At 42.8% G+C, this 21,362-nt stretch overlaps 1 protein-coding gene and 1 long non-coding RNA gene across 3 annotated transcripts in view; one reads left to right on the plus strand and one right to left on the minus strand.

The window, feature by feature from the left end:
* PEG3 (paternally expressed 3) overlaps positions 1 to 4,356 on the minus strand; it is a 48,068-nt gene extending 43,712 nt beyond the window's left edge. The window contains exon 1 of the mRNA XM_058530355.1: positions 3,930 to 4,356. The gene's annotated coding sequence lies outside the window, so the exon portion shown is untranslated. The remainder of the gene's footprint in view (positions 1 to 3,929) is intronic.
* Positions 1 to 21,362, plus strand: part of LOC131397487 (uncharacterized) — a 45,064-nt gene that overhangs the window by 11,705 nt on the left and 11,997 nt on the right. The window contains exons 1-2 of one of the 2 annotated variants that reach the window (XR_009216769.1): positions 4,104 to 4,188; positions 10,013 to 10,096. This is a non-coding gene — a long non-coding RNA (uncharacterized LOC131397487). Of the gene's footprint in view, positions 1 to 4,103; positions 4,189 to 10,012; positions 10,097 to 21,362 lie in introns of those variants that run through there. The other variant, XR_009216770.1, reaches the window with a different exon arrangement.

Here is a 21,362-nt window from a genome sequence, read left to right on the forward strand (position 1 = left end):
CATATTTCTTACCATGAAAATGTGCTACCAGAATAGCTACCTTGTATGAGACACCTGCTCTGTGTGAGGCACTGGGTTAAGTGCTTTACAAACGATCTGGGCGCCACTTGGAAAAGAGTCTGGCAGTTCCTTAAAAGGTCAGAAAGGTACCCCAGGACCCAGCAATTCCATTTCTAAATGAATGAAAACATATGTTCACATAAAAACTCGTACATGAATGTTCATATACATAATACAGCAGCGTTATCATAATAGCAAAAAAGTGGAAACTCAAATGCCCATTAGCTGATGAATGGATAAATAAAATGTGGTGTATCCATACAACAGAATATTTGGCAATAAAAAAGAATGAAGTACTAATCCATGCTACAGCATAGATGAACTTTGAAAACATATGCTAAGTGAAAGGAGCCAGTCATAAAAGCCCACATATTATATGATTCCACTTATATGAAATGTCCAGAATAGGCAAATGTGTAGAGACAGAAAGTAAGCGAATGGTTGTCTAGGGCTGGGAGAGGGCAATGGAGAGTGAGGGTTTCTTTCTAGGGTAATGAAAATGTTCTAAATTGATTGTGGTGATGGTCACACAACTCTGTGAATATACTAAACACCACTGAATTGTACACTTTACATGGGTGAACTGTATGTTATTTGAATTCTATCTGGATAAAGTTGTTATTAAAAAATATTTATCTGGGTGAATTTTCCCAATAATCTTAATGAAAATTAGAACTAATATACTTGTTTTATAGATGAGAAATCTACAGCTCAGAGAAGACATCATCTACTCAAGGTCATAATCTGATTAGTTGAGAGAGGCAGGATTCAAACCTAGGCCTTTCTGTCTACACTGCTTACTACTTCCCAACATAATCGTATGCAAATACAGTGAAAATCTTCAAAAGATGGCCCCCTTTCAGAAAAACTTATGACTAATGAGTACACGAGGGCAATCTCCTAAGAACAAATAATTCTTATAATACTGTTAAGCATTCCAAACCTAGAATAAGAGGGAAGGCTGCCCATTTAAGAACCTAGCAAATGGTTTTCAATCTCAAATGGGTCTTACTTTAAGAGTGCCCTGGAGGATAACAAAAGTAATAGCTGTCATTTACTGAACTTTTACAATAGGCAAGACCTGGCACCAAGCACTTTATGTGCATTATTATGTTTAATCTTCATAACAACTCTATGAGGTAGATACTATTATTATCCAAGCTTTAGAGATGAGAGGCAAGCCTTGAGGGGTTACTATCTTGTCCCAGATTACAAGCTAGTAGGTGGCAGAGTCAAGAATCAAACCCAAATCTATCAGACACCCGAGCTCTCAACCACCACTGGGTACATTTCTAGGCTATTAAATTTGAAAGCCATAATGAAATGGATCATTCTTGAAAGCAAGGCAGATAATAAAAACTTGGCAAATGTCAAGAGAGTGCTTTCTTCAAAAAGTGCTCTAAGCCCTTGCTATTTAAGGGCAACATTTTTCACACGTCCAAGGAACAAATAATTCCTATGCTTTATAAATTGTACCACTTCAGTGAAGAGAGACAAAAGTCTTTCATTATAACAACACAGCACAAGGCTCTTCAACCCCAAATATATTTTTTTGTGAAATGATAACAGCTAATATTAACTGAGAATTTATAATTGCCAGGGCTTTTTTTTAAGCACTTTATAAAGCGTTAGCTTATTTAATCTCAAGACAACTGTTTGAAGTAGGTACTACTATATCCCTATTTTAGGCATGAGGAAAGGGAGGCATAGAGATGTTGGGTGACCAGCCCAAAGTCACGTGGCTAATAAGTGGCCAAGATTTAAACCCAGGTCATCTAGCTCCACCCTCTAGCATTTATTCTATTTGACTCTCAAAATTATGTGACTTCCAACACTGTGCAAGACCTTTCACATACACATTATCTTAACCAAACAACCCAAGGAGGTAGGTATGTTAGTATAATGCCTGTTTGCAAGATGAAGAACAGGAGAGAGCGCTGGGTAACTTGCCCAAATACATCCAATTAATACAGATCAAAACCACGTCTTTCTGACTCCAGATCACACCACTAGTCACTATGTCAGGAAATAATATGGCAGGGGTCAGCAAACTACAGCCTGCAGGCCAAATCCAGCCTGCCGTCTGCTTTTGTACAGTCCACATACAAAATGGCTGAATTAAAAAGTAGTTAAATGGTTAAAAAAAAAATCAAAAGAATATTTTGTGATGAATGAAAATTATATGAAATCCAAATTTCGATGTCCATAAAGTCTTACTGAACACAGCCACACCCAAGTTTACATACTATGGCTGCTTTCACACAACAACTGCTGATTTGATTAATTTTGACAGACACCATATAGCCCACAAATCCTGAAATAGTTACTATTTCAGATTAGTATTTGGCCCTTTACATAAAAGGTTTACTCACTCCCATATTCTTTAGTATTAAACTTAAAACTTAGTGAAATTGAGGGAGAGTATATAAAAAGTACCCCCCAAAAGGAAGAAAAAGCATGGCTTTAAAGAGTGACTGGAGTAGAAATGAAGTTTCCTTGCAACTTTCAAGGAACAAATAATTTCTTTGTTCCACAATGTGTTCCAAGACCTAGAAAACTGTGGAGGGCTTCCCAGTTCCTTTTAATTCACTGGTTCACAGAGGTTTACAGTCCCTAAGCTGTTTTAACTGGAAAGAACTCTGCATAATAAAAATAACAACAGCTGACAATTATGGAACTTTCCCTATGTTGCCAGGTGCTGTGCTAAGTAAAAGATTTCCATTTAATCCTCCAGACAACCAGGAAAGGTAGGGTGCCATTATTATCCAATTCTGCGGATGTAACTGGGGCCTTTGGAGGTTCAGCACATTGCCCAAGGCACCAAAGTTGGTAAGAGCTCAGGCCTCTAACCTTTAACACCACAGCCATTTAATTTTAACCTAATAAGTCTGCAAATATTATGGAAATGCATAATCTCCTGAGAAAATAGAAAGTACCAAAACTATCAACCTTTGGGGGGATATAAACCTCCCAGGGAGCAAATAATTACGTGCCACAAATTGATCTGAGTCATAAAATAGAGGCTTCTCAACAAATTTTATACCCTAGGCCAGTGGGTTGCAGTAGCATCCATCTTTTGACCCATCACCCTCTCTCCCCCAAAAGAACCCCTGCAAGATGATGACAGCTAACATTTTTAGCCGGACCGTGTGCCAGGCACTATCCTAAGACTTTCCATGCAATAATTCATCTAACCTAGGAACAATTGGATAATCGCACACTGAGACACAGAGAGGCTGAACGGTTGTCCGAAGTCTCACAGCTAGCAAGTGACAGGGCCTGAATCTGAAACCAAACCAGGCAGTAACAAAGTCAGCATCCTTCCTTAACAGACTCCCTATGATTCTATGGAAACAAATCTGAAAATCCTGATAAAACATGCTCAACCCAGGGAAAACAGAAATTGGCAAAACGGAGCCAAACTTAAGGAGAAAGGTAAACGGGCAGCGGCATTCCTACAGTTGCCCGAATGTAGTCAACGGTCTTCACAATTCCTCGGAACGCCCAGCAGAGCAGTTCTGAACCAAAGCTATCTTCCGAACTCCTGACAAATGCCACAACGCGGATGAACCTCAAAAACTTATGCTGCGTATAAAAAGCCAGGCGCAAAAGATCACATATCGTCCGATTCCATTTCCATGAAACGTCCAGAAAAGGGAACTCTAAGGAGACATCACGTAGATTAGTGGTTGCTCGGGGCTGCAGCCAGACCGACTGCAAACCGGCTGGAGGGGATTTCAGCGGGGGAGGGAATGGTGGAAACGTTCTACAGCTGGACTGTGATGCGGGTGGCACAACTCATAAACGTGCTAAAACACATCGAGTTGTACACTTACGATGTGTAAGTTTCAACGTATGTAAATTTATACCTCAAAAGAGGCTGGATAGTCCACCAAGAGAGCGGCCATTTCCTAGACTCGGTGCCTCGCCTCTCACAGGCCTTCTCCCACTCCAGTCGGCGCCAGTCCACAGAAACCCCGAGTTCTGAGAAAATGCCCGCGCGGAACGGGCGTGGGGCGGCGCGGTCTTCAGCAGCTGCTCTGGAAGGCTTCACGCCTTCTCACAGCCCGGCGGCGACGCTGGGGTCTCTGATGGGCCGGGCCTGGCAGCAGCCCCGCAACAGAGACGGTGAGGGGAGCGAGGTTGCGCGGTCAGCGGGGAACGCCTGCCTTCCGACGGGCTGGGTCCAGCGCCAGGCCTAACGGGCACGGCAGGACTGCTGTCTGTCCGGAGAACGCCTGGAGAGCTGCCGCCAGGGAGGGGAAGCCCACGTCCCGAAGGGGCCTCGAGCCGGGAGCCCACCAACCTCACAGGCAGAAAAGAGACGCCGAGACTGACGGCGGAGCGCCTCCCGCAACGACCCAAGATGACGCGGGGGCCCGAGGCCTTCTGCGCGTGCGCCCCGGGCCCGGCCTTCCGGTCTAGGCCCAAGCCGGGCGTTGGAGTTCTCGGTATTAGCCCACGGCTGTGGACTAGTCGCCAGGTCCCTCAGTAGAGAATAGTCAGCAGGACCACAGCCTCCATTGACGACGGTCTTAGAGCCGCAAGTCTCTAAGTAGTGCCCTGCTCACGGAGGAGGACATGGGTGGTGCCCACGCAAGGCATGTCCGGGTCAGCGAGTACGTTCTTAGTGCGCACGCGCGCCGTGAGGGCCCCTGCGCAAGGGCGTCTGGGAAACCGTCCGTAAAATGAGGCAAGTCCTGCCATCAGCGAGCTTTCAGCCGCTACGTGACTGGGTGAAACCACGGGCCCCACGTAGCACTTCCTTTAGCTCTATGTCCCTGTCCGTTATAGAGCTTGGTGAAACGTGTATTCGGATACATTACTTTTATTTCATGACCTAGACCATGAACTAATCCTTTAAGAGTAAATTTCAGTTTCAGAATTCTATTCGATCATATTTTGAATAGATTTCATTGTGTTCTGGGGAAAAGATATATTATATGATTCTGTGACTAGAATGAAAGGTCTGAGACGGCAGGCACTTGTCAGTGCAAGGATCCACTGCGCCTTAAAGGTGCCTGGCGCAGAATGGATGCTCAATGAGTATGTGTCAAATGACCGACTGAAGTCTTTAAAAGGGGATGCTGTGTCCGGAGTTAGAATTACTGTTAAGTGAATCATCTGCTACAGCAGCTGATAAGACCAACTTTTCATTTGTCACAACGTAGCCTAGTGTGAGAAGCAAGGTTGCCAGATTTAGCAAATAAAAATACAAGATAACTCAGATAAATTTGAATTTCAGAAAAATAATTTTTTAGCATTATGTTGTCCCATTTGGGCATACAGGGTTTCCTATGTTTTATCTGGCACCCTAGTGAGAAGGCAAAAAGGTGGGGAGGGAAGATGATTTCACTCCTCTTAGAGAAGGGGAAAAAATATGGTATCTGGAATTTATAAATAAGTACCTCCAAACAATTATGAAGCAGATCTGAAGACCACACTTGAGAAATTTTGATTTATAAAGTGCCTGGCCCTGTGCTAAGGATTGCGTTTACATTATCTTAATGGAGACCTCCTATGCAGTAGGATAATTATTATTTTTATTTTACAAATGAGGAAAGAGGCTCAGAGATAGGAGTCACTTGTCCAAGTTCCCACATTTTCATTCAGTCACTCCAAGAATATTTATTGAGAACTGACTGTGTGCTGGTCTGGTCTTTTGATTCCACACACAGTCTGCCTCCTGAGCTGGAAAATTCCAGCCTCTGCCCGCTATTCCTCATCCTTGCTCCTCTTCCCCACTCCAGCTGCAGTTTCCGTGGTAACAGACATAACCTGCCTCTATAACTAACAGGAGCTAAGAGCTCCTGACAAACCAGAACCATTGTCCTCAACCTAGCCTGGCTGGGGGATGGGGAGGACTGCCTGAAGCCCTAAAGCCTCCTCTATCAGTGGTTTATGCAAGACTTCTGTAGGTGTTAAAATCTGTCCTTGGATGTGGTCTCTGCGGAAGAACAAAGGCTTCACACTGAGGCTATGTGAACCTCTGCAGACTCTGCGAAGTCATAGGTTTTCAGTTCAGAAGCTGCTGCAAGCACCAGTGGCATTAATATTATGCATCTTTAACATTTATTATTTCATTTAGTCTATCCTTCAACCAATAATGGTTGGAGGGGAGGTGGCCTTTTATGTATCAGACAGTGCTATATCCTGAAGATATAATTGCTATCAAAACATTCATGGTCTCTACCTTCTGTTCCTTAGAGTCCAGCAGGAGAAACATTTATTTATTTGTTTATTCTTCAGTATACTCTGAGGACTCATCATGTATGAGGCATATGTTAGAGTCTGGGATACAGAGGTGAATTTGAAAAAACAAAAAACACTGTGCTGCATGGAAATGACCCTGGTGGGATTGAGGTCAGATGTTAACCAGATAATCACAAACACAGCAGATGTTTACTGAGTAGCACCTATGGTGCCAGGCACTCTTTTAGGCAAAGGGCCTATAGTGGTGAACAAAACAGACTTGGTATCTGTTCTCAAGAAGCTTACCTTCTGGGGGAAAGAGGGGGAAAATATGTAAATGAATCTGTTAGTGTCCTTTCAGTTACAACAAATAGGATATTCAATTCAAATTGACTTAAATAAAAATTATTAAACTAAGAATTTATTGGCCTAAGTAATTGAAAATGCCAGAGGTAGAGTTCATCTCATCAATATTTATAAACCCAATTTATATTATTGCAGACCTCTATAGTTTTTTTGCCCAGTACTCCTTCTCCCTGCTTCTTGCCATGGAAGCACTCTTTTCTGTGGGGAACTGCTTAGTATCTGACCCAGGCCTGATCAGTTACTCTATTCCATTGCTGTGCCCACAGTGATTGGTTTAGGGATGAGCACATGACTCCCCCTGGGCCATTCAGAAACTTACCTGGGACTTCCCCTGGGATCTATGAGGAGTGACATTCTATTTTTGACTGGGATGCTAAACTGGTGGGAAGTGTGCAGGGCCTACAGCCATGTTGTCTGCCTATCACGGAATAAAGCAAGAGAGTTAGAGCCCCCCACTGTCTCTTCTGATGCTTGTATTAGATGATGTACGTAACGTGCTTAGCACAAAGTAAGCTCTCAAGGAATGTTGGCCAGTGTTGTTAGTGATTTACAAAGGGAGCAGTGAGAAGAAATTCTTTGTAGGGACCGGAAGACTGTGGTTTTGTTGACCACTTCAAAACAAAGGTAAAGCGAGAGGTTTCTTGGAGAGCATGGAATGAAAACAAATGGAGATACACAATGCGGGGGAATATTTCCTTCAGGCCATAGCGAAGTTTTGTGAGCTATCCAGGATTCACTGCAGAACAGAATTCTCTGGATTCAGAATGCTTGAACCAACCTATTCAAACTTTGATTGACATTGTCTTAGTCTGCTGGGCTGCTATAAAAAAAATACTGTAAACTAGATGGCTTACAAACAACCAACGTCTATTTCTCAAGTTTGGAGGCTGGGAAGTTCAAGATCATGGTGCTGGTAGATTTGGTGTCTAGGGAGGGCCCACTTCCTGGTTCATAGGCAGTCATCTTTTAACTGTTTCTTCACATGGGTGAAAGGGCGAGGGATCGCTCTGGGGCCTCTTTTATAAGGGCACTAATCCCATTCCTGAGGGTTCCAACCCTCATGACCTAATTGCCTCCCAAAGGCCCCTTCTCCTAATACCATCACCTTGGGGGTTAGGATTTCAACATATGAATTTGGGGGGGACACAAACATTCGGTCTATAGCAGACATCTTCCCTGGATAAGATTCTACAGAAGAGAAGATGCATGAGATATGATCCCAGCCATTAAGGACTTCATGTTCAACTATGGTAACAGAGAAGGCAAGAACCAGTGACAGCACAAGTCCTCTGAACTTCTATGACATCCTCCATACAAAAGGCTGGAAGAAGGTGGGGCAAGCCTCATCTGCACATTCATTTACATAAGAAATATTTCTGACCGTATATAAAATACCAGGCATGCTGCTAAGTGCTAGAGATATTATATTGGACTAACTTGATGTCTTTTTTTTTTTGAAATTTATGATCTAGTGCAGTGGTCAGCAAACTTTTAGTGAAAAACCAGATAGTAAATATTTTAGGCTTTGTGGGCCATACAATCTCTGTTGTAGCTATGCAACTCTGCCATCTTATGCAAAATCCACCATAGACAATATGTACATGAATGAACGTGGCTGTATTCCATTTTATTAGGGACACTGAAATTTGAATTTCATATGATTTTCCCATGTCACAAAATATTCTTCTTCTTTTGATTTGTTTTCAATCGTTTAAAAATATTAAAACCATTCTTAGCTCATGGGCCATACAAAAACAGGCAGTAGGCTGGATTTGACCCATGGGCCATAGTTTGCCAACTCTTGGCCTCTTGGGAAACAGTTAATAGACAAATAAACAATCAATTAATTGCATTGTTGCAAATTGCTCTTGCCTTACCAGGTTCACCACTCCTTTTATGAAGTGTCTAGTCTTTCCTGGCTGGAGAAAGGAATGGACAGATAGACAGATATTGTGGTCACAATGTTACGAACACTGTGGTTTGAGCACACACAGTCTCATATCTTGCTGGATCAATTTCTGCCTTCTCGATGTGCCCCCTCCCTGGATATCTACTCACCAGCCTGGGAAATTCATGACCTTGAGAACTGACTATTACTGGGCAGGAAAAGAGGAGAAAATAATGAACAAATGAATGATTCAAGGCCGAACGTCTGTCTCAGGATGTTAGATAACCTCTGTTGGTTTTATAATGTCTTGTGCATTGAGATTTGTCCTTTCAAGTAGATGGTAAAAACCTTAAGGTTGAGTCCATCAGGGCTCCGTCCTGGACTGGTTCTTCTCCATCTACGCTAGGTCCCTGGGAAATCTTAGCTACCCGCATGGCTTCGGGGACCATCTGCCTTTCACATCTCTATCCTCAACCACAAACTCTTTTCTGGGCTCCTAAACAGTATATCCACTTATGACCTGGACATTCCGCCTAGGTGGATCTGCCATCTCAAATTCAAGAAAATTCAAAACTGACCTCCTCAAGCCCATTCTCCACCTCCAATCCCCAAATACACTTTTTCCCATTTTCTCGAACACACAACACGGTGCCACCAACTATATAGACCAGGAATTTGGATGGTATCTTTGATTCTTCTCTTTTCCTCAGCTCCAGCATCAAATCCATCAGTCCTATCTCCAAAATATACCTTTAGCTTACCTTCCTCCTTCCTGAATCCCTCTTGATTCCCTCTTCTCTTTGACTCAGTCCTACCTCCCTGGTCAACGCCTCAATTCTCTTACATAGGGAAGTATATTAGTTTCCTAGGGCTGCCATAACGAAGTATCACAAACTGAGTGGCTTCAACAACAAAAATTTATTCTCTCACAGGAGAGAATAATTTCTCTCTCATCTGGAAGCTGGATGTCTGAGACCAAGGTGTTGGCAAAATGGATTTCTCCTGAGGGCTGTGAAGGAGAATCTGTTTCACGTCTCTCTCCTAACTTCTGGTTGTTTGCTGGCAATCTTTGGCATTCGTTGTAGAACGCCAATCAATGCAGGCTTGTAGATGTATCACCTTGGTCTGTTGCATATGTCTCTGTGTCCAAATTTCTCCTTTTTATAAGGACACCAGTCATGGATTAGGGCCCACCCTTCTGCAGTATGACTCATCTTAACTAATTACATCTGCAAGGACCCTATTTTCAAATAAGATCACATTCTGAGGTGCTGGCAGTTAGGACTTCAACATATGAATGGGGGTGGTGGTGAGGGGGTGTGTACAATTCAACCCACAACAGCAGCAAGGGTACCAGCCTCTTTGCTGGTCTCCCTGCACCAACTTTTCCTTCCTTCCATTCATTCCCCAACCTGGGCAAGGGTGAACTTTCTAAACTGCAGATAGGACCAGGAGCCTGCTGTGAGTTTGAGGGCTCATCTGGGCCTGTTTTTTCCTGTATTCCAGGAAAAACGCAGAGCCACCTCAGACTTCCTGTGCCCTCCTTCTGGTGGTAAAGATGGACGCCTTGAGAAGGATGAAGCCAGATAGGTGAGTCTGGATGCTGTGGTCAATGTCTGTTCTCATATGTCTCCTTTCTCCTCCCCCAGCTCTTCCTTCTCGAGGACCCAGTTCTTCCTTGAGAGGGGAGCACAGAGGAAGAGGGGAGGAGATGGCCCCTAAGTACTCCCGACACTGTCTGACTGGGTTGGCCTTTTTCTCTTTCAAGCAAGGCCACTGTAGTGGGTCCAGTGGTGGCCCCCAAAAAGATACATCCTCTTCTAAATCTATAGAACCTGTGGATGTGACCTTATTTGGGCAAAAGATCTTTGCTGGTGTGATTAAGTTAAGAATCTTGACATGAGGTCATCCTGGATTACCTGAGTGGGCCCTAAATCCAATGACAAGTGTCTTTATAAGAGGGAGGCAGAGAGAGATTAAATAGACAGAAGAGGAGGCGATGTGGAGGTGGAGGCAGGGTGCATTGAGTGGGCAATGTGACAAGGGCCAGACTCTCACCCACCCCGGGACTCTCAACCCTCTCCCTGATTCAGACCTTTGGAATTCACTCATCTGTCCAGTGTTGGGATGGGAAGGGGAAACACCTGGGTCACTTCCCTGCACTGACCAGGGCACTCTGGCTCAGACAGGAGGAGGAGTCTAGCAGCTAGTGGGCTCCGTACACATGTCTGAATCATGGAGAGGGCTCCCAATTGCCCAGAAGGCTCTGCACTCACCCCACAACTATCCCTGTGCCAAAGGGAGCACAGCTGTCATCACAAAGAAAAAACACCAGAATAGGTCATGAGAGAGACCACAGAAGGAAGGAAGAAGCACCATATTTTAGCACCTTCAGTGCACATTTTTTGCTGTTTTTTGAACAATTTTCGTTTTGCACCAGGTCCCAAAAACTATGTAGCCAGATCTGCTTTCAAGAATTAATCTCTTTCCACCCAGAGGGTGGACACACTTGGCTCTACCTCCTTCTAGAACTCCTCTGCCCAGAAATGTACATTTAAACATGATCCTGGTTTTGCAGAGGACTCGCCATCCACATGTCCTGAACCGCAGTTCCTCTCAGGGGCCAGCGCAGAGACCTGGGTATTGTCCTTGTCGGTCCCCTCTCCACACCTGACATATTCTGAAAATTGCCAGCCTTGCCAATTCTGCCTCCAGAAATAGCTCTTTCCTCAGACCTGATCTCATTGTTTCCAAGATGGTGAAGATCACTCCCTAAGCTTGGATCCCTGCAATCATGTCCTATCTCCCTTGAGTTTTTCCCCCTCAAATCTATTCTCCATGGCCTTTTAAAGATGAAAATCTGACCGTGTCATTCCTCTATGCAAAATCCTCCAAAAGATTCCTGCAGTTCTTTAGCAGAAGACCCAACCCCTTACCAAGGCTTGTATGGAGCGGAGACTCCAAGTTGTTTGGAAGGTCCATGGAGTGGCAATTGGTTTAAAAAATGGGTGAGCATGGGGCATGCCTGAGTGTGTCTGGAAGCTACATTCGCATCACCTTGTGAATGACTACATATTACAATTCCAAAAAACAGGGAATGTTCATCAATATGTACTTATGTTTTGATGTGTGTGTGTGTGTGTGTGAGGGTGTGTATACCTTGATACAGACACAGCGAGATGACAAATAATACCAGTGAAAATATTCCCATTTTCTTATGGTTACATTCAGGATATATTTTAGAATTTAGTTCAATGGGCAATAATCAGGCCCTTTCTCTGTGCCAGTCACCGTGAAAGGGAATCAGGACACAACTGTTTTATCAGAACATGAGGGGAGAAGATTATCAGCCTCTGAAAATGGGAATAAAACTGGTGAAAACCAGGTAATTGGTGAGATGGACTATTATCAGCGACATCTTTTTCTGGTTTAGAAATGTGGACGAGCATGGGATGTGGTGTGCCCCTTCTAAGAAAAGCTTTCATTCCCTCCCATCCACACCCACACACACCATCAACTGCAGTGCATACATTGCTTGGGCCCCATCTGGCATTTGGCTCAGGAATCAAGGGAACATTCTGAGGTGGGGCATTGACCGGGACCCTGTGGACACCAGGCCTGTGTGAACTTTCTGAAGCTCACTTTCTTCAGGGGGCACAAGCTTCAGCCAGAGTTCCCTCCCGCTTATCTCCAAATTTCTATACCTGTTCAAAGGTTGGACCTCTCTCACCATCTTAAAACGTCTCATCTGGGTCCAGTTGTGCATGTCCCTTGACCACGTCTGTGTTGCTACCATGGCTCTCTGGGCACCTGCCACCATCTCCTAAATCTCCTCCCTCCTCTATCCAGTCACCTTCCACCCATTCCACACAGCAGCCATAGCGGCTTCCCATTGCCCTTATCACAAATTCCAAGTCCCTCCACCCGGGCCACATGAATATTTATGACCTGGCTCTTGGTCCCAGACTGCCACTCCATCTTCGTACTCACCTCCCAGCTCTCCACACTTTAGCCGTTAACGTCTTTCCTTTCCGTTCTTTGTGGATCCCATGCCTGTTTTTCATCTTCCATTTTGTATTAACCACGTTTCTAGATTCTGTAAACTTCATGCTTTAACTCTGCCCTGCATGTATACGCTGGACACACATTTTTGGGGACAACCCTATAACGTGTCTGCGTCACCTTGCCTTGGCCTCCTGCATCCCTCATTGCAGACCCCCTCCTCCTCGGGAGGAGTCCTCTTCCTTGGGGCATGCTCTTCAAATACAAACGGATCCATCCAGAGTCCACACATCCCTAACCACTGCCTTATTAGCCTTTCACACTCTGGGCCATCATTCCTCTGCCCTCATCCCTCAAAGCCAGGTACCAGATGACCAGAGACAGCTCCTATGCTCCAGAGCCCATGAAATCATTCAAACTAGACAATCCTAAGCCTGCTTACTCTGCCTTGCCTATTCCTTCTTGCAGAAACCACAATCAAGGACCTTGCCCATGTTTTCCCCTAGCTCCTTCTCCCTCCTGACCAACCCTGGTGCTTCCCCATGTGGCCCTGCATGGCCTGGTGTGCTCCCTCCTCTTGGGAATTGTGAGTAACCAACTATGTTTTTAATGACAGTCATCTTCTGATCTGTTGGCTTTGCTACACCTCAAATTTTCTATTAATACACTATATTTTAGAACACATTCTGTCACCAGTTCCTCCTAAACAGGCTTCCGTCTACTCCACACCCCTGAAACTGCTCTGCTCAAAATCCATGTTCTCAGATCCAATGGTCACTTCTCTGTCCTCAGGTTACATGGCTTCACCATGGCAATCAACACAGTTGACCTCTTCCTCCTTGAAACCTTTTCTTCTAGTGCCTTCTTTGACCCTCCAGGCAGCTGGTTTCCTGACCCCACCTTCTCATTCCAGCTCCTCCTCTTCTGCATTTAGGTATCAAAGCTGAAGATGTGCACATCCTTTGACCAGCCATTCTCATTCAAGGAGCCTAGATGACTACTCCCAGGAATGCACAATGAGCAAGGAATGACAATAATTTCCAACAGTGATTGAGTGGCTACTCTATGCCCATCATCTTCTAGGTACTGGGATGCATTTAGATGGGCAATTCAGATCACATTCCTTTTTTCATGGAGCCGACAGTCTTGTGGGGCTGCAATCATAACATGAGTTGAGAATAAGTTCCCACAAGCTTAGGAAAAGACGGACTGGTCCACAGCCAGGGAAACAAGCAGCCATCAGAGTCAGTTTTAAACCCGTTCAACAGATCAATGACAGCTCGCCTCAGTGAACGCGCTTTTGCAAGCCAAACAATCAGTGTCAGCACTTTGCTTTGGAAACTCAGCTGGTGAAAGAGCCCATCGGGGATGGACTCACTCTGATAAACACGCCTCTGAGTGCCAGCCAATCCACAAAGGCCTCACTTGAGAGAACACAGTTCTACAGATGATGTCGACCTGTTTATGTCTCTGAAGGCCTGCCAACCCCCGAACTACAAACCCTGTATAAAATCGATCCATTCTGCACAGAGAGACTCCCTGACTAGCATAGCTCTCCCTTCTTACAGTAAAAAATAAATTCAGCACTGTCCTTTTATCTCAGATATTGAGTTGTATTAGTCTACAAGGGCTGCCGTAATGAAGTACCACAGACTGCGCAGCTTAAACCACAGAAATTTATTGTCTCACAATTCTGGAAACTAAAAGTCTGAGATCAAGGTGTTGGTTCCTTCTGAAGCTTCTCGCCTCGGCTTGTAGACGGCCGCCTTCTCCCTGTGTCCTCACATGGTCTTTCCTCGGTACCTGTGTGTGTCCAAATTTCTTCTTCTTATGAGGACACCAGTCATTGTATTAGGGCCCACCCTAAGGACCTCATTTTACCTTATCTACCTCTTTAAAGGCCCTGTCTCCAAAATCAGTCACATTCTGAGGAACTGGGGCTGAGGAGTTCAATATATGAATTTTGGGTAGTTGTAATCCAGCCCATAACAGGGTAGCAGTCTCATGTTTTGACAGAGTAAATGCACAACTATGTAAAAGGTTACAGATTATTTATGCACTTCTAAGCTCTCTGTGCTTTCCGGGGAACCTGTTTCTTTCCTCCAACGGGAAATACAAAGTCCTTATGATCCCTGGTTTTTGGACACATGCCAGTGAGTTCTCCATATGAGCCAAATTCATTTCACATAAATTCTCTATATTCTGGAGTGCCCAAGCATTGCTTGCCTGGCGCCCCCTTCTTGGACAATATCAACTTGGGGAATCGCTGTAAGGAATTGATTTCTTGTTCTCAGGGAGTAAAACCTGGGCTGGTCATTAACCTCTAAATTCTCTGGGCATCAAAGTCGCACCTACATATCTCTTGGGGAAGGGAAATGTCTATCAAAGTTGTAAGGCAGAAGCATGGATGTCAACACAATCCTCTCCTGTCCTGTCTCCATAGACCACAAGCCACAAAGTGCTGTTGATTATGCCTCAAAAGCACCTCCTTCTTCAGACCAGTTCTCTTTACCTCCTTTGCTGGCCCCCCAGGTCTGTCCCACTCTCATCTTTCTCCTGGATTACTCCATTGGTCTGCTGGTTGTATCCCTGCTTCCATTCCTGCCACCCTCCAATCGATCCCCCACACAAATAAGGTTTTACCACTCCCTTGCTTCAAACCAACCAATGCCTTCCCATTGCTATTAGAAAAAAATCTAAGCTCCTTTATCAAAAGCCATTAGGCTTATAAGCAGCAGGAGCTCTAGAATTTCCACCACAGAGGGCTTAGGGAAACAATTTCATTACATGGCGTGGGGTGGGGAGAGGCTATTGGACTTTCCTTGAAGCTGTGTCTCTACAGTTTTTCTAACTATGACACAATATAACTCATTACAAAAACAGATGATGGCTGTGAGTATTGCTGTGTGTGTGCGTGTGTGTGTGTGTGTGTGTGTATGTGTGTTTACGTATCCACAGAGCTGGGTTTCTCAACCACAGCACCACTGACATTTGGGACCAGATCATTCTTTGCCGTGGGGGCTGTCCTGTGGTTGTAGGATGTTGAACAGCATCCCTGGTCTCCACCCACTAGATGCCAGGACCACTACCTACCCCAAGTTGTGCCACCAAAATTGTCTCTAGACATTGCCAAATTGCGCCCCCCTCCTTTGAGAGCCACTGCGATAGAGTGAAGTGATAAAGTAATAATAGTGAAATTCTGTTCATTGCTTTGTAGTTAAACTTGGTTTTTCTTCAGCTCAGGAAGCATCCTTTATAGACCTACTGTGTGCTAGGTGATAGGAAATACACTCAGCACATTAGAAAATGTGGGTATAAGACAATCAGTACTCTGAATTTAAGGGAAAACATTAAAACTAGGAACCAGGGATTATTTGCAAAACAGATGGCTTGTCCTTGCACCTTTTTACATTATAGAAATGGGCATTCTCCAGAATACTGGGCACACTGTGCCTGTCTATGAAAGTTAATTATTAGACATTGATGTATACATAGCTTGGAATCCAGCTGGCGTTCAGCTCATGAATCAGGGGAAATTCCATGGAAGGTTGTTGACCTGAAATTTTCATCTGGACACTGGGTCTTGTGTTAATGTTCTAGTGAGGTTTCCAGACATAAACTTGTCTCCTAACTGCCACCTTTTTTCTATCCCTCCCATCAAAATCGCTCTCACGTCCCCTAACTTCTCTCCATCCCCACCATCCTAATTTAGAACCAGCTGCCATCTTCTCTCCAGCGAAGGCCACAGTAGATTCCTATGGCAGTATCCTCTCTTAGCCCCTCACAGCTATTCTCCAATCAGCCATCAGACAGAAGTGAACACACAGATTGTGTCTCTCCCAGCTTAAAACCCTTCCACTCACCATCATCAACCATCTACTGCCCCAACCACCTTACACCATCATCAAATCAAATCAAAACAAACAAACAAAACAAAACAAAAAGAGACAATAACAAGAGTTGACAAAGATGTGGAGAAATTGGAACCCTTGCACAACCAGTCTCAAAAAGACAAATACTGTATGAATCCACTTAGATGAGGTCTCTAGAGCAGTCAAATTTATAAAGACAGAAAGTAGAATGGTGGGTGCCAGGGACTGGGGGAGGGTGGGAGAATGGGGAGTTATTGTTTAACGGGGACAGAGTTTCAGTTTTGCAAGATGAAAAGAGTTCTGGAGATGAACGATGGTGATGGTTGCACCACATTTTGAGTGTATTTAATACTACTGAACTGTACACTTAAAATGGTTAAGATGGTTAATTTTATGTTATGAGTATTTTACCACAATTTTTAAAAATTGAAAAAAAAGATGTAGGGTTCAGTCATCTGAAGACTTGACTAGAGTGGGAAGATCTACATCCAGGATGGCTCACTCAAGTGCCTAGCAAGTGGGTGTTGGCTGTTGTCAGGAAGCCTCAGTTCTTCCCCCACGTGACAGCTCCATAGGACTGCTTGAGTGTCCTTACAACATGGTGACCGGCTTCCTCCAGAGTGTCTGATCCAGGAAACAACTAGCCAGAAGTTGCAATGTCTTTTATGACTTGGCTTCAGAAGTCACACACTGTCATTTCTGCAATGTGCTATTGGTTACACAGGTCATCCCTGCGCAGTGTAGGAGAGCACTTCACAAGGAGGTAAAGATCGTTGAGCACCATTTTGGAGGCTGGCTACTACAATCAGTGATGGTGAAAGAGGGGTATGGAAGTGGATTCTTGGAAGTAGATTCCTTCCCAAAGCCCACACCTTGATTTCAGCCTTGTGACACCCTAAGCAAAGAATGCGGTTGAACCTGCCTGGACTTCTGACCTATAGAATTGTGAGATGATAAATGGGCATTGCTTTAAGCCACAAAGTTTGTGATACTTTGTTACTCAGCAATAGGACACTAATACAGAGTTATTGTCAGAATGTACCATGGACTCTAAATTGATCAAAGAGGGGCATGAAGTCAGGGTAATAGACTGAATGTGCCAGTAAGGTCACAGAATTATATGTGTGAATTGTGTGTGTAGTTGAGGGGAGAGGGAAGGATCTGAAAGGACAGGGGATAGTGATGAGAACAAAGACTATTTGATACCAAGATTTTAGACACATTGCAGTTTCTGGTGATGACAAAGTCTAGATAGGTAGATAGACAGAATGGATGGATGGATGGATGGATGGATGGATGGATGGATGGATGGATGGATGGATGGATAGGTAGGTAGGTAGGTAGGTAGGTAGATAGATAGATAAATAGATAGATAGATATGCATAGAAAAAAAAGAATGGAATAAATATCTCTAAACCTTAAGAGTAGTTACCCCTATATTGTCTGATTATAGAGAAGAATTTTTTAACTTCTGTCAATAATCTTCAACTATTTCTTCCTATTGACCAAATATTTTCTACTCCTGGGAATTCTCCACAAGGAAAGAAGCAGTAAGGCACAAAACAGTGTGTGTTCAAGGATTTTCCAGCTCTTTTCACATTTATGAAAAAATGGAAATGACCTGCAAGTCCAATAATTTCTGAATGGCAAATACTTTTTGGTTTATCCATACATTGAAAATTTAAGCTGTCGTTACAAGCCATGTCTCTAAAAAATGTTTAATGGGAGTAGAGGAAGTAATGATGAGATAATGTTAAATGAAAAAAGGGAAATGCATATAATGCAGAATGTAAACTCCATAAAGGCAAGGCATTTTGTCTGTTTTGTTTGCCGCTGTGTCCGTGGCACCTAAAGCAATGCTTTGCACATAATAGGCACTCAGTTAAAAATTGTTGAATGAATGAGTGAATGAATAGTACACTCACAATTTCATTAAAAGTGGGTTTCTTGAAAAAAATGGATGAAAACACCCTATAATGTTTCCAGAATTCATCTCTGGTTGGTCTGCTTGTAGGTGATTTTAATTTTTTTCCCTTTAATATTTTTTCTTTAATTTCTTTTTTTTTTTTTTTACTTTTTTAAAATAAAATTTTTATTTTAGAATACTTTTAGATTTACAGAAAACTTGTGAAGTTGATATGGAGAGGTCCCATATGCTCCACACCCAGTTTCCCCTATTATTAACATCTTAATATTAGTATATTTGTCACAGTTAATGAGCTAGTACTGATACATTCTTATTGACTAAAGTCCGTACTTTATTAAGGTTTCCTTAGTTTTTACCTAATGCCCTTTTTCTCTTCCAGGATGCCAACAAGGATGCAGCATTACATTTAGTTGCTATGTCTCCGTAGGCTCCTCTTGGCTGTGACAGTTTCTCACACTTCCCTTGTTTTGATGACCTTGACAGTTTTTTTTCCAGCTTTATTGACATATAACATCGTGTAAGTTTAAGGTGTACAATGTGTTGATTAGACACCCATATATTGCAATATGATTACCGTCGTAGTGATAGCTATCACCTCCACCAAGTCACATAATTATCGTTTCTTTTTTATGGTGAAAACATTTAAGATTTACCCTCTTAGTGACATTCAAGTATATAATACAGTATTGTTAACTATAATTACAATGATATTCATTAGATTTCCAGAACGTATTCATCTTCTAATTAGAAGTTTGTGCTCTTTGACCAACATCTCCAAATTTACCCCACCCCCCAGCCTCTGGCAACCACCAATCTACTGTCTGTTTCTACAAGTTCAGCTTTTTTAGATTCCACCTAAAAGTGACATGATATAATATTTGTCTTTCTTTGTCTGACTAATTTCACTTAGCATAATGCCGTCAAGGTCCATCCATGTTGTTGCAAATGGCAGGAATTCCTTCTTTCTCATGGCTGAATAATATTCCATTGGTCACATATACCACATCTTCTTCATTCATTCATCCACCAGTGAACTTTTAGGTTGTTTCCGCCTCTTGCCTATTGTGAATAACACTGCAATAAACATGGGAGTGCAGACATCTCTTCAATATCGTGATTTCATTTCCTTTGGATATATATCCAGAAGTGAGATTGCTTGATCATATGGTTGTTCTATTTTTAATTTTTTGAGGAACCTCCATACTGTTTTCCACAGTGGCTATACCAATTTACATTCTCACCAACAGTGCACAGTGTTCTCATTTCTTCACGTACTCACCAACACTTGTTATCTCTTGTCTCTTTTTTTTTTTTTAATTTTTTGTTTATTGCAGTAACACTGGTTTATAACATTGTATAAATTTCAGGTGTACATCATTATACTTCTATTTCTGCATAGATTACATCATGTTCACCACCCAAATACTAATTACAACCCATCACCACACACATGTGCCAAAGTATCCCTTTCGCCCTCCTCTCTCCCCCCTTCCCCTCTGGTAACCACCAATCCAATCTCTGTCTCTATGTGTTTGTTTATTGTTGTTATTATCTACTATTTAATGAAGGAAATCATACGATATTTGACCTTCTCCCTCTGAGTTATTTCACTTTGCATAATACCCTCAAGGTCCATCCACGTTGTCACAAATGGCTGGATTTCGTCGTTTCTTATGGCTGAGTAGTATTCCATTGTGTATATATACCACATCTTCTTTATCCATTCGTTCCTTGATGGGCACTTAGGTTGCTTCCAAGTCTTAGCTATTGTGAATAACGCTGCAATGAATGCAGGGGTGCATGTGTCTTTACACATTGGTGTTTTCAAGTTCTTTGGATAAATAGCCAACAGTGGAATAGCTAGATCATATGGTAGTTCTATCCTTAATTGTTTGAGGAATCTCCATACTGTTTTCCATAGTGGCTGCACCAGTTTGCACTCCCACCAGCAGTGTATGAGAGTTCCCTTCTCCCCACATCCTTTCCAACACATGTTGTTTCTTGTCCTGTTAATTATAGCCATTCTGACGGGTGTGAGGTGATATCACACTGTAGTTTTGACATTTCTGTTCAGGTCTTTTGCCCATTTTTTAATTGGGTTGTTAGTTTTTTTGTTGTTGAGATGCATGAGTTCTTTACATATTTTGGAGATTAACCCCGTATCAGATGTATGGTTTGCAAATATCTTCTCCCAATAGTTAGGTTGTCTTTTTGTTTTGTTGATGGATTCCTTTGCTGTGCAGAAGCTTTTTAGTTTGATGTAGTCCCATTTATTTTTTCTATTGTTTCTCTTGCCCAGTCAGACATGATGCTTGAAAATATGTTGCTAAGACCAATGTCGAAGAGCATACTGCCTGTGTTTTCTTCTAGAAGTTTCATAGTTTCAGGACTTACATTCAAGTCTTTAATCTATTTTGAGTTAATTTTTGTGTATGGTGTAAGGTAAGGGTCTACTATCATTTTTTTGCATATGGCTATCCAGTTTTCCCAACACCATTTGTTGAAGAGACTTTCTTTTCTCCATTGTATGTTCTTGGCTTCTTTGTCAAAGATTAGCTGTCCATAGACGTGTGGGTTTATTTCTGGGCTTTCGATTCTATTCCATTGATCTGTGTGTGTTTTTGTGCCAGTACCATGCTGTTTTGGTTACTATAGCTTTGTAGTATATTTTGAAATCAGGGAGTGTGATACCTCCAGCTTTTGTTCTTTTTTCTCAGGATTCCTTTAGCTATTCGGGGTGTTTTGTTGTTCCATATAAATTTTAGGATTCTTTGTTCTATTTCTGTAAAAAATGTTGTTGGAATTTTGATAGGGATTGCATCGAATCTATAGATGGCTTTAGGAAGTACGGACATCTTAACTATGTTAATTCTTCCAAACTGAGAGCACGGAATATCTTTCCATTTCTTTGTGTCTTCTTCAATTTCTTTCAGAAATGTTTTATAGTTTTCGGTGTACAGATCTTTCACCTCTTTGGTTAAGTTTATTCCTAGGTATTTTATTCTTTTTGTTGCAATTGTAAATGGGATTATATTCTTAATTTCTCTTTCTGCTA

This window comes from Diceros bicornis, chromosome 34, assembly GCF_020826845.1.
Source record: "Diceros bicornis minor isolate mBicDic1 chromosome 34, mDicBic1.mat.cur, whole genome shotgun sequence".
In the NCBI taxonomy this organism is placed as follows: domain Eukaryota; kingdom Metazoa; phylum Chordata; class Mammalia; order Perissodactyla; family Rhinocerotidae; genus Diceros; species Diceros bicornis.